Here is a 12,318-nt window from a genome sequence, read left to right on the forward strand (position 1 = left end):
TGCTACTGAGGGACTTGACCTCAGGTCCCCTGGTGTAAGCTGGGTCAACCTCCACTGAGCCTGGTTCAAGCAGCATGGAAAATGTCAGAGCCGTCTCCAGGAACTCAAAGCCTGTCCAATGCTCTGGCACTGAACCTGGCTAAATGGTCCCCCTTTTGGGTGCAGCTCCCTTCTCCCAGTAGTCCTCATCTTTCACAAAAAGAACTTCTCTGTGAATTATGGGGAGCGACCCATCTGCAAATTACAGAGAACGACCCACATGAGACACCAGGTGGTCTCCTGAGAAACGTTTAGACTAAATCTAGGCTCTCCAGTGAGTCAGTAGCAAAGTAGGTGAGAAAAAAAAATGCTTTTAGAAAAAAAAGTGAGACGTTCTGAGAGAAGGAAAAAAGCCCTTAGAGCAGACATTTAATAGCATGGTCATAAAACAGCAGAATAAAAAATAAAGCCATGAAATAACAGAATTGCGGCAATCTTTTCTGATTTCTGAATTACCGCCTCTTCTGGGGCCCATAAGCATGCACTGGGGAAGTCCATTCGAGCCCACCTCACCTGGGTAACCAGCCAGATACATCCACACTGCTGTCTCCTTCCCTAGCACTCCTCAAAACAACTCCCAGAGCATCCCACCCACAAATGCTGGGACTTCTCCAAGCCCAGGATGTCTCAACAAGGGGATGCTGGTCGGTGGAGCAGCAATGGTTTCAGATGGCCTGCTTGTGCTATTCCTAAATAGCTACCTCCATGTAGACAGTCTTCGTGGGAGAAGAGAGATTTCCCTTCCAGAATAATTACTCCGCTTGGAAGCACACTAATTAGCCTGGAACAAAGTGGCTCGAGTGTCCGCATGGGGAGCTATTGTGGAATAGCTTATTCTGTCAGAGCTATTCTGGGCAATTTCCTCTCACAAACAGGCCATGAGATTTAATTTTCCTTCTTTCTACAAACAGATGAAGGGTCTGTGCTTACCAGCCCCAAATCATCCCAGCCTTCCCTGCCAGGAGCAAGCAATGGGTACAAATTGTCCTGAATTCTCCTCTCCTTGGGACTCCCTAAATTCCTTTTTTTTTTTTTTTTTTTGAGGGGGAAGACATAAATCAGGAAGATTTACACCACCAAGCCTCTGGACCCTTTCCAAAGGGTGAGGTCTAACCCAGCATAAATTAACCCAAACAATGGCAAGAGAGGACAATGTTCTGAGCATCCCATGAACGTGCCGAGGACTTACGCAATACATGTTTACCAGACAAAGGCAAAGACAGAGAGGAAAAAAAAAAAAAACAAAACAACGGCCAAGTGGCTCTGTAAAGAGAAGTACCTTCTCTTAACTCAGATTGCAGTTTTTCAAGAAACGCATTATGCATTTCATTAGCCTGCAATTAAATTCACCTTTCCCCAGCATGCAAGATGGCAGTGAAAAAGAGAAGGAAGATACTGGGACAGAAGAGAAGAAAAGCCCATGCTGCTCATAGGGTGGAAAGTGGGAGGACACTGGGGGCTGTTTTGCGGAGCCGTTAACACCCAGGTGCCCCAGTGATGGGCAAACTGGTGAACATCAAGATAGACCCACCTCTAGCACAAACATAGCTTTCTCATCTGGCTCTTTCCGCATCTTCTTGGCCTGATTGATTTTCTTCATCTCCCTCCGCACACGGCAGGTCTCACAGACATGGAGAGGGAGAGCAGACTAGAAACACAAGAGCAGACTGGGAACACAAGAGCAGCTTCACAGCAAAGCAAGAGAGACGTGGGAAGGACTAAGACCAGCTGCTCCGGGAGACAAAGCAGAGGGTGGCTTCAGTTGTGGGTCTGAAAAGGCTCGGAGAGAGCGCTGCCAGCCTGGGATGGCTGGGGACACCTGAGACGTGATGCATCAGGGCACTGCAGGGACAGCAGGGGACAGCCAGGGAGCCAACGGGCTTTGGAGAGCAGAGGACAAATCATCCACTTTCTGCTTGGTAAAAGCAACCACTTCAGTTTCACTTGTACCTGATCTTCTCAACATCTGTCCCACTTTATGACAGCTCCCTTATATAAAAATAAATCCTTGCCAAAAAAAAAAAAAAAAAAGAAGAAAAAAAACAACTCTGCAATTTGTTCCTCCAAGCTGGGCTGCCTTTCTGGCCCTGATTTTATCAGAGTGGAGACAGGCTGTCCTTGCAGAATGATTTTACCATCTTGAAAATGATTACAGAGCTGCACAATGCCTTCAGCTCACCATGTAACGATATTTTTATACGCTGTCTCGTTAGATCGCTGCCCGGGTTGAGGATGTTTTCAAACATTGTCTCTTCATGGTCGGTGTACCGCAGTACCAGGAATAGAGTGACGAATTGGAGGGAGTTCAGAGGGCAGCAGCAATAATCAGAAATCTGATTTACAAGGAAATGTTAAGAAAGCTGAATCCATTTTGCTTAGCTAGAGCAGAGAACTGAGCATCCACCCACAAAGATCTGGAAGGGCAAGAGGCAGGCGCTGAGGGAGGTGGTACCTGGTGTAGAAGTAGAGAAAAAATTAATGAATGAAAAAGCACAGGTCCTTTCTCCAAATGTTTTGTTTTCAGCAGATCTGGTACAGATTCACGAAAGGATGGCTGCTGAAGGGACAGGAAAACTCAACTGGAAACATTAGGAATAAATGAACCCCTGGGGAATAGTTCTGCTTAGGCAGAGATGTAGATTACAAGACTTACTGGGTCTGCTTCTCATCCAGCCTCCCTTCTTCCCAAACCACCACTGACCAGCAGCGACAGCCAGACGTTAGTGACCCAAGCTGCCGCCGAATCTGTGCTCAGAAGGTGATGGGCTCCAGAGCTCACTGTCACCCCTCAGAGTCACCTCAACACCCTGTTCCCCTGCCCTGGGTAGGTCACACCATGTGCCTCAATGAACTGACGTTTTACCTGCAAATACAGTTCACAGCATGTTGCACACTTGTTTTATTTTCCCCTTTATAAATACATGTCTATAGCACGGGTGCATTCTGTGAACTGAGGGTGTGAGCAGCCTGTGATTAGAGGAGAATGAAATGCTGATTATGGGTTAATTACCTAGGCTAATAAACTGCCTCTAGCTTCGTTTAGGAGAGAAATTGTATTTCGTCACACAGAAAACAGTGAAGAACATGGAGGGGAACAGGATTTTTCTTAGAAAGTTTGAAACTCCCCCCCTGGGAAGGCAGGAGGGAGGGCAAGGGGTGCCCTGCACGTATGCAGAGGGACACCAGCACACAACAGAACGTGGAGGGTCTGAGTTCATCCCTGCTCCTGCCCTATGGCTGGACTGGAGGAGCAAACTGGGGCTGCTGGAGGGGCTGGGGGAGCCACAGTGGGAGGAAAGCCAAAATCACGCTGGTGAGAAACGTTATCTCCAGACATGGTCCCCAGCCATGGCCAAAGGTGGGTTGGGACCTGGCAGGGAAAGCATCTCAATGAAAGAGGGCTGGGGGGAGCCCCAGCAGAAGCCAGGGTGAGGGGCAGGATCTGGGGGCAGAGCGCTTCTGGTACTGGAGAAATGAAAGCATTTCAGGCAAACTTAGCCAGGGCAGCAGCATCTGTGTGAGACCACAGGAAAGGGACAATCCTGCCTGGGGGAAGGATTAAATGAGCTACAGTGCTTACACAAAACAGTTGTTTCCATCGCTCATTTCTCTCTGAATCAGATGTTTAGAGGTTTATCTGAAGCGGCTTTTCTTTCTTTCCTTCTTTCTTTCTTTTTTGCAGTGGAGGAGACGGAAACACCATCACCAGCTCTCCCCTTCTCAGTGGTGTTTCTGGTCCTAGTTCTCTCCACAACAACCAGGTGTCCTTGAAAAAACTAAGCTGGCTTCACCAGGCTCTTCCCATGGACCTGGCACCTAACCAGCCTGGCACCACATCAGCCATGGCCCCATGGGGGCTGATTATCTCTAGCTCAGCGTCTTGGTCCACAGCTCAGCCGTGGGCAATGCCCTTTCCCTTTCACCTTGTCTTGGGTACGTGCAAGGCTCTGGCATGAAAAAAAAATCCCCTCCCATCACATTCCAGTGTATTAATAATTACACTTAATAACTTCTGCTTAATAGCCTCCATATTTGTGTGGGAATCCGTGGCACACGGAGGACTGGACATTCTTTCTCAGCACACGCAGCGTGGTTGCCCCATATGTCGTGCAGCTTGCAAAAAAAAGGAGAGGGACAAACAGACAGCACTCTGGGAAAAAAAATAATGCAGCTTTTAATTTCTCATTCTACAGTGGATATAAGCACCAGACACTCATGGGTATGACCGAATCCTGTCCTGGAGGGTCTGAGAGGACTTGTCTGAGTGTGCATCCTCATCCCTCAGCCATTATAGGTACCAGGAACAGGCCAGGGTTACTGGAGGGTGCTCAGCTCTCGAGGGCCATGCCTTGGCTGTGCCCAAGCCACACTTGTAGCTTTCTCCACGTACGGACAACAAATCTAATTGTGAGGGCAGCCAAAGTACATCCCTGAAGGGACAGCCTAAACATACCATGTGAGTCTAATGAGCCCATTAACAAGCTGGATGGCCACCAAATAAAGTACTGTGTTTAGGATCATGCAGAGGGGAGGGGAGTCCTGGGACGGTCGCATAGGAGTTTCTCCCTACAAGGTTGGAAGACTTCAGTGTCTCCCAAGGGGAGATATGGAGCGCTCATGGGTCACTGGGAGGGGATGTCTCTGCCAGGTGCCCAAGCCGCGTAAGGAAGGGGTCTCCTGAGAGGATCTCAGGTGGAAACGGTGGGGGGGTGAAGCTGCTGGAAAGCTCCCCCAACATCAGAGGCATGGATTTCACCTCCCCAAGCTTCCCTATTTGCAGCCTTGCTCCTCTCAGCTGTATTTCTGAGTAATTAAAAACACTCATTTAAAACATAGCAAAACCAAACTAGAAATCAGTCAAAGCTCATCAGTCAAGACTGCTCTGAAGCAACCAGCAGCTACAACCATGGAAAGGATTTAATTCCCAGCCTAACACCCTAGGTTTGGCGTGAGGGACGATCATCTTCGCCACGTAGAAGAGGCTACTATTACAACATTTTGCAGTCAGAACCCCATCCTGGGTAGAGCTGCACAAATCCAAGAGCACATTTCCGTGTTGAGAGGAAGGAGACATAACCCGAGATGACTCCCAGGATGTGGAGGAAGACCACCCCTCAAAACCACACTGCCATTGTCCACCCAGCTCTAATGGTCCCGGGGAGAAATTTGTCACCTAAATGCCACACACGGGGGTTTAACCACTGAAATCTCCTTCTTGTACCATAAGTAGGCAAGGCTAGAAATAATGGTGATGGAAATGGTGGTGGTGGGGAGAGAGGCTCGGACGTGGTGATTCAAAGCTCTTCCTACAAAATCTTCCTAATTGGGCATTTACTTAAGCTGCATTCCCTGCCACACAAAGATGTTGCTTAAAGGAGTGCATACAGCAAGGCAATTGCCTTTTTATTTTGCTGGTTATTATTCCTCACTGGAAAAGGGGGGAAAAAAGCTATCACTCCAGATTTTTTATCAGGTTTCAGCCACTCTGCCTGATGTTCAATAAAAGAAAACCTATCTCTGTTAGAGATGAGTAGCCCTTTACAGAACAGTCATTGCCTGCAAAGTAACCTTTAAGCACCTGGCTGTCTCTTAAGTTAATGCATGTAGAGAATGGAGAGGAAGTTACAGTCACTTCTGTATGTTTGAAAAATGCAGCTATTTCTCTTAAAATTCAGCAGCCAGCACACATGCTTTGATTGGTTTTGTTGATGTTGTTGTTTTCAGTTTTCCTGAAATCACTGTCCGTCACCTTCCCCCTATCCAGCTCAGCCAGCCGAGTCCCAAAGCAGGCAGGAGGAGGGAAGTAGAGTCGGCCCATGTTTTGGGGACCAGCATTGTGTCCCCTTCTCACCACTGATGCTCAGAGTGGGAAACCCCTAAACCTCCCCTTTTAGCAGCTCCTTCAGGAGAGTGTAGGAGTCAGCAGGTCCCAAGCAAGGGTCTGGGCAGCAAAGGGAGGGCTGTTAGAAGGGTTAGTGTTGCACCCCAAGCCCTCGGTGTGCTGGTCCTCACAATCATAGCAGCTCATGCTGAGACATTCACGCACCCAACGTGCTCTCTCTGCACATCTCTGGGTGTGACCCAGGCAGACAGGGGTGGCCTCAGGGTGACAAACCATCCACTGGTGCAACACATGCCACCAGACAGGCAACGCTGTCCCACCAGGAGATTGGGGTCTCTGTGTGCCTGCAGCTGCAGACATGTCACACACTTCTCCTCGGGCTTGCCATGACCCTAAGCTCTTCCACTACAACGACCCCAGCAAGGTCAGTTTGCAGCCAGGCTGCTAACATGGGCAGAGTTTGCCTAAGTCTTTACGGCAGAGCCATGTTAGAGCCTTTGGAGGCTCTAAGCAGCCTAAGATGCCCACAACTTTGCACAACAAAGCCCAGCCCTTTTGCCACACAGAAGGTCCCTGCAGTGCCCTCCCCCTTCAGAGATCACCACCAGGCCTAGGAAGGATAGCACTCGGGACTCAGGGCTGCAGGATGGCCAAAGAAGAAGGGCAAATGTGGGTCACCCACTGCCTCCCTCCACGCTCATCCATCCCCATATGCTCCGAGACACATCAGCAGGGAAGAGAACTCCTGTGGCTTTGCTGCTCTGGCTCTATGGAGAGGAGCGGTGGAGCCCAGCCAGCGAATACACACGCGCTGGGGGAAACCTGAGCCTTCCCCACGCAACTCGTGCCACGGCTGCATCCCGCATTAGGAGGTTCAGGATTTAGGGTACCCCCAGCACCTACTGCATAAGTGACAAGCAGCTGTCAGCAGCTTACAGGGGTCTCCAGCTGCCTGCAAATTTCCACATTAAAGCTGTAAGCTCTCATGCCTCACTTGGGACCAATAAAACAGGATAGGGTAGAGGCTGTCGTGATAAATGGGGCATAAATCAGACCTCCCCCTCCTCCTTCCCCTTCCTTGGGGGGAGGTGGTGCTGCCAGAGCCTTCACGAGCCCTGCTTCAACATGCTCAGACAGGTCCTCTTCTGCCTGTGCAGTCAATTAGAACTTCATCAGAAATCAATTTGCAAGGCCCAGCTGAGATGTACCTATAGATCAGGCGATGCCAAGTGATTATTACACTAATGGAATATTCCATTGATTAATTGAATATTTAAGTCCTGAAATGTAAGACCCACTGTCTTATCTGCAGCTTGTAACGGAGCTGAGCAGCAGAGACGTTGCACCAGTGTGAGAACCTAACCTTGAGTCTCGATATTTTGGGGTGAAAGGCAGAGGGTCTGGTCTTGGTCACACGGGAAACACTGGTAGACTCCTCAGCCACCCTGAGACACTCCTCTTAACTGTGGCAGCAAAACTAATGTCCTACCTTTTCTAACAGGGTGGGCTTGGATGCTTGTCCTGGCTTGGAAGTCATGCAGAAACAATGCATTCTGGCTGAAGGGTGAGAAGGTCCATGCAAAATAACAAATGCACCTACAAAAATCACATACAATAACTAACAAAGTGGAGAAGATGCTGTTGGGTCCATTGCTTGGACTCCTTCTCAGGGCTCTCCAGCTGCCCTCCACGGCCAGGCAGCACCCATCACACCCACCTCTTCCTCCCATGCAGAGCTCCAAAAAGTTCAGCCTTTCTCTGCCTGTTGTGCAGCACTAGCTTGGATGGCCCAGCCCCATCCCACAGACGGCACTGCTCCTGTTTCCGAAGCCCAGGGAGGAAATCCTCAGTGATTTATTTTCTTTCTTACACGCAAGCAGATGTCAGGACTGTGGATCATAGCCAGCAGGTCAGGAGGGCCATCCGAGGGTTTTCCAAGCTCCTCTATCCACAGCCCGAGAGTTTCTCCATGCTGCGAAAGCCCCAGGTGTCCAGAGGGCAAAGGTTGGGCTGCGTCGGGCTTCCAGATTCGCCGCACAGAGAGGGCCAGGTTACTCATTTGGTGAAACACCTGGTTAAGTGCTTTGTTGGACAAAGGCCATAATGACCAAGAAAGAGAGAAACAAGACAGAGATGGGGAATAAAGAAGGGACGGGAGCAGCAAGTGGAAGAGAGGTGGGCTGCAGCTGGAGTAATCATCACTGAAGGGCCCAGCAGTGGGTTAAGGGATATTATCCCCAGATGGTATTACATGATTAACTCAGCAGAGAGCCATTAACTAGATGAGCAAGAGAGAGGACTACAGTCCTCTGCACAGAGCTCCTGCTCCCATGACAGACAGTGAAGTCTCCTTCCCTGACTTGAAGAGCACCAGCTGCCCATGTCAAAATCCTTTAGGCTGGCTGCTGGAAGAAAGAGCCGCACAACCCAGAAAGGTGACCTCCATGGCAGATGTCCAAAGGACTGGAAAGCCATTTGCATTCCTCCCAGTGGGGCTACAATCATCCCCTCGAAGGCTTCTTCCAAGGACATGGTAGAGGCTACAACAGTGGTCACTGATTTCAGAGAAATCATTGCAAGGGTGAAACTGCATCCTTGTTCACAGCTGCTGCCTATCTGCGAGGCCTAAGGTGATGGCTGTCATACAACCGTAGACAGTAAGATGCACATAGGCTCCCTGTTGTTCCCACCTTTCCTTCTCCCTGTGCACAGCATCTGCCCTAGGTATTGGAAAGGGCCTTGGAGCCAGCCACGCTGAAGGCAGCACATGGAGAACAAGCACAGTACCTCGCTTCAGGCTGGAGAAGATCAGGTGTCCCCTCTGCACCTCAACTTCACACCCATTTTTGCACTGCCCTGGTCATCACTGGGCACTCCTGATCTCCACTATTGCCCCCAAGGTATACTGAGGTCTTTGGCCTAAGCCCTGAAGCTGCTTAGATGTTGTCATGGGAAGTAGCGTTTTTTTACCCTCTTTGTGTATGTTTTTCTGAACAGGAAGGTAAAAGTAAATGGAGAGGAAAAACAAGTATTGATGGAACAGCTAGAAGGGAGAAGAGAGATTTTCGTCTCACTGGGAGACCTGACCTTTCAGTGGTAGCTTCAAGAAACTTCAAGCAAATGTTCTTTGCTGGCATTTGCTGCAGGTGAATCGTTGGGAGTTTTTGCCCCCTCTCTCAGGAGATAATGTCTAGACGCTTATTAACTTGAAGGCTCTGGGTGTCTTGGAGACCTGAGGAGTCTAGAAATCCCCAGGTGGTGAGATCAGGTTCTGAAAAGACACCTAAAGTCATGGCCCTCAGCTTTTCTCAAGCAGGGGATGCCTATGAAACCCAGCATTTCTCCTGCTCCGCAGACCCTCTTGCTCCCATGCATGGACCTGCTAACAAGGATGCAGTGGGATGCGTGTGGTTCTGCAGTGGCCTCATGCTCTACTCGTGGTCTTCAAAGCATGCTTTAGTTGCAAAACACAATAGACTCATAAAAGCAGCACAGAAAGATGGGCCAGAAATGAAACACATTCCACTGGGTTTGTGTTTACATTTGCAAAAGAGAAGAGGAAAGTTCATCTATCCTGGCGTAAAACCACACAGCCCCTCCTCTCCCAAAACAATGAGAAGCAAAGTGTCCGGGCTGCCTTCCTCATAGGAGAGGTCTGGTAGTCCTAGGCATGCTGCTGACACCAGGAACCGAGGGGGAAATGGGAGATCGGGCAGCAAGCGGGGTTATGCTGTTGATCAGGAGGAAATGAGACACAGAATGATGGAGAACCCATCTTACCCATCTGGCCTTGGGTTTCCTTAGCATTTCCTTGGCCAGAGGGATGTGGGAGGCCCACGGCAAAGGTATTACAGCAACAGTATCTGGACACACGCTGGGGGAGGCATGCAGTCTGTCCAGACACGGGCCTCCATCTCCCGCTGAGCATGGAGCAAGAATCTCTTTGGCAAGCCCTGAAACACAGCCCCTGGGGTGGAGGGCAGCAGAAGCAGCGCCGGGAGCCGGCAGTGCAGCCGGCTGACTAGTGCAGGGTACCACAGCCGGTTCAAACAGCGGTCGCTGCTGACATGGGGAGAAGAGATAACATCGCTCAAGCAGGGTTTGCTGCCCCGCAGGCAGGGCACAGAGGTCAAATGCTGTCCCCATGGCCCCTGCAGCCTCCTGCCACAGGGCTGCTACAGCCGCTAAGTGCCCATAAACGTGTGCACCATCTTTTTTTTCCCCTCTGCAAAGAGCGCAAACATCATTGATTTTAGAAGAAGAATCCACAGGCCTCCCCGCAGAGGTGTTTTGCACAAAGGCAGAAAGGCTGGTGTAGTTTTTCCATCCCGGTAGCCCTGCAAGCGGAGCAGCAGGCAGCTTTCCCTTCTCTGCCCTCCCCAGGCTGCCCAGCATCCCCAAGGACTGATTCTCAAGCTGTAGGGAGACAATCCGTCCAGGGTCACGCAAATCCCCCCCATCCCAGCCTTGCTAGATGAGACAAGGCAGGGGGAGAGGAGGCAGAGATGCAATCCTGCCCACTGCAGCCCCACAGCAGAAACCTAGAGATCCTCCTTCTGCCTGGGCAAATTCAGCTTCAAACCTAGAAGACAGGGAGAAAAAATGGAGGTATCAAAACCATGGCATGAATCACAGGGAGATTTCAGACTGATAAATATTTCAGACTGACAACTATTCCTGTCCTTGAAAGTTCATTCATCAAACTCTCAGCAAGGCCTCCACATTCCAGGACCATAAATACTAAGACCTATTTTAACAACTGCTTTCAGTGTGGCCAATAGCAAAAGTACGGAAACCTGTTACAGATCAACCTATATCCTTGCATATTGCAGTGTAATTTATTGCACCTATAAAGGCGATATCCAAATATACTTCTTTTGTAATTACAGTACCTGACTGTGCGGGATCCATTTCTGAGCTGATTGTACTTTGGTTAGATACAACTCCACAAAATGACGACGATTGAGAAACAATGGCAGGCATTGGTATCGCAGCAACATAAGCAGCCTTGGTCTTGCGCGCAGGTAGAGTTTTACTGTCTGTCTGTGGAGGGAAAATTTGATCCAAAATCAGGAAAACCTGCTTGCTGTCAGGAGAATAGAAATGTTGGAAACTTGAAGCTGTGATACTCTCCCCTCCCGGTTATGTTTCCAAGCGATGCTACACCAGCTCATCCCTGACCCCTGCAATGGGTATCACAAACTCCAACAGGCAGGCACGGGTCCTGCTCCTGTTTCTTTGCAAGCCTCAGCCCCTTGAAGGACTTGAGGGATTGGGTTTTGTGGGGTATTTGATACTTTTCTCCTTAAATTAGCCCTGAAGTTTTGTGTTGCCCAAGTGCTCCCCATGCGATAGAGCAGAACCAGGAACCTCTTGCTAAATGCTACAGCAGGAGGGAAGCACAGAGCTTCATTGCACCGCATCCCTGTTAATGGTGGCCTACTGAGGTAGCTACAGGTGTAGCCCCTACCATAATGTCATGGTCATTACAAAGCGGGAAGGTTTGCTGAGGAAAGGGAGCATTTGTGAGGTTCCTGCTGGGGTTCCTCCTGCTCCTCCTCTGGCTTTTCCGTGCTCCTGAGGGCTGCTCTCCTGTTCATTGTGACCACTGCATATTCATTTGGCTGACAGTATCTTTGTATGCCTTTGTTGGTATTAGTGCTATTTCATTAAATCTGTTTGCACTTTAACCCACAGGTCTCTTCTTTTCTTGATTCCTCCTCCTGGCTGGTGAGGGGGTTTGGGTGATAGAGCAACTGTTATAGTTTAGCCCTGGGTATGGGCTAAATGTAGACACCTACAATGATAAAGGGGAAATCTGCTCTGCTCCTTTATGTCCCACAAATAAATTTTGTCTCCAGATCCTTACACCAGCCCCAGGCTGCAACATCCCAGTGCTGAGCAGCTGCCGGACTTCTCTGCTCCCACCTCCAAGCACCATCTTGGCTTTGAGCTCTTTAAGCAAAGCCTTTGCCTACCAGGCGCTCTTAAGCACATTTCATTCATGAATTAAGTCCCTGACAGCCCATATCTCTATGATCAATATGTTTGTTTATTAGCAGCAGCTGCTGTGTTTTAGCGAAACTGGAGGGCTCCAGCAGGAGCAGTGTGCTCTAACCGCAGAGCGGGGCTTGGGACGGGGAAGAGAAGGACCTCCTGCTGGCAAATGGGAGCTGGGCTGGATAAGATTTCATGCTAATGACCCTTTAATTGAAATCACTGCTCGGGACAGATTGCTCAGCTCGGGGATATCTGCACTGATGGCTCCTGGTTTGGCCACTCCAGAGATGAGTCCATTAACTCAGCAGTGGTGAACAAAAGCAAGTGAGAGGGACAGCGAGGGGTCGTCCATTCCCAGCAGAGCTGATCTGCACACCCAAGGAAGCCCATGGCAGCAGCTGGTGTAAATGGAGACCTGTACAAAGGGAGGAGAGGGT

Source organism: Leptosomus discolor, chromosome 11, assembly GCF_034619465.1.
Source record: "Leptosomus discolor isolate bLepDis1 chromosome 11, bLepDis1.hap2, whole genome shotgun sequence".
Lineage (NCBI taxonomy): Eukaryota > Metazoa > Chordata > Aves > Leptosomiformes > Leptosomidae > Leptosomus > Leptosomus discolor.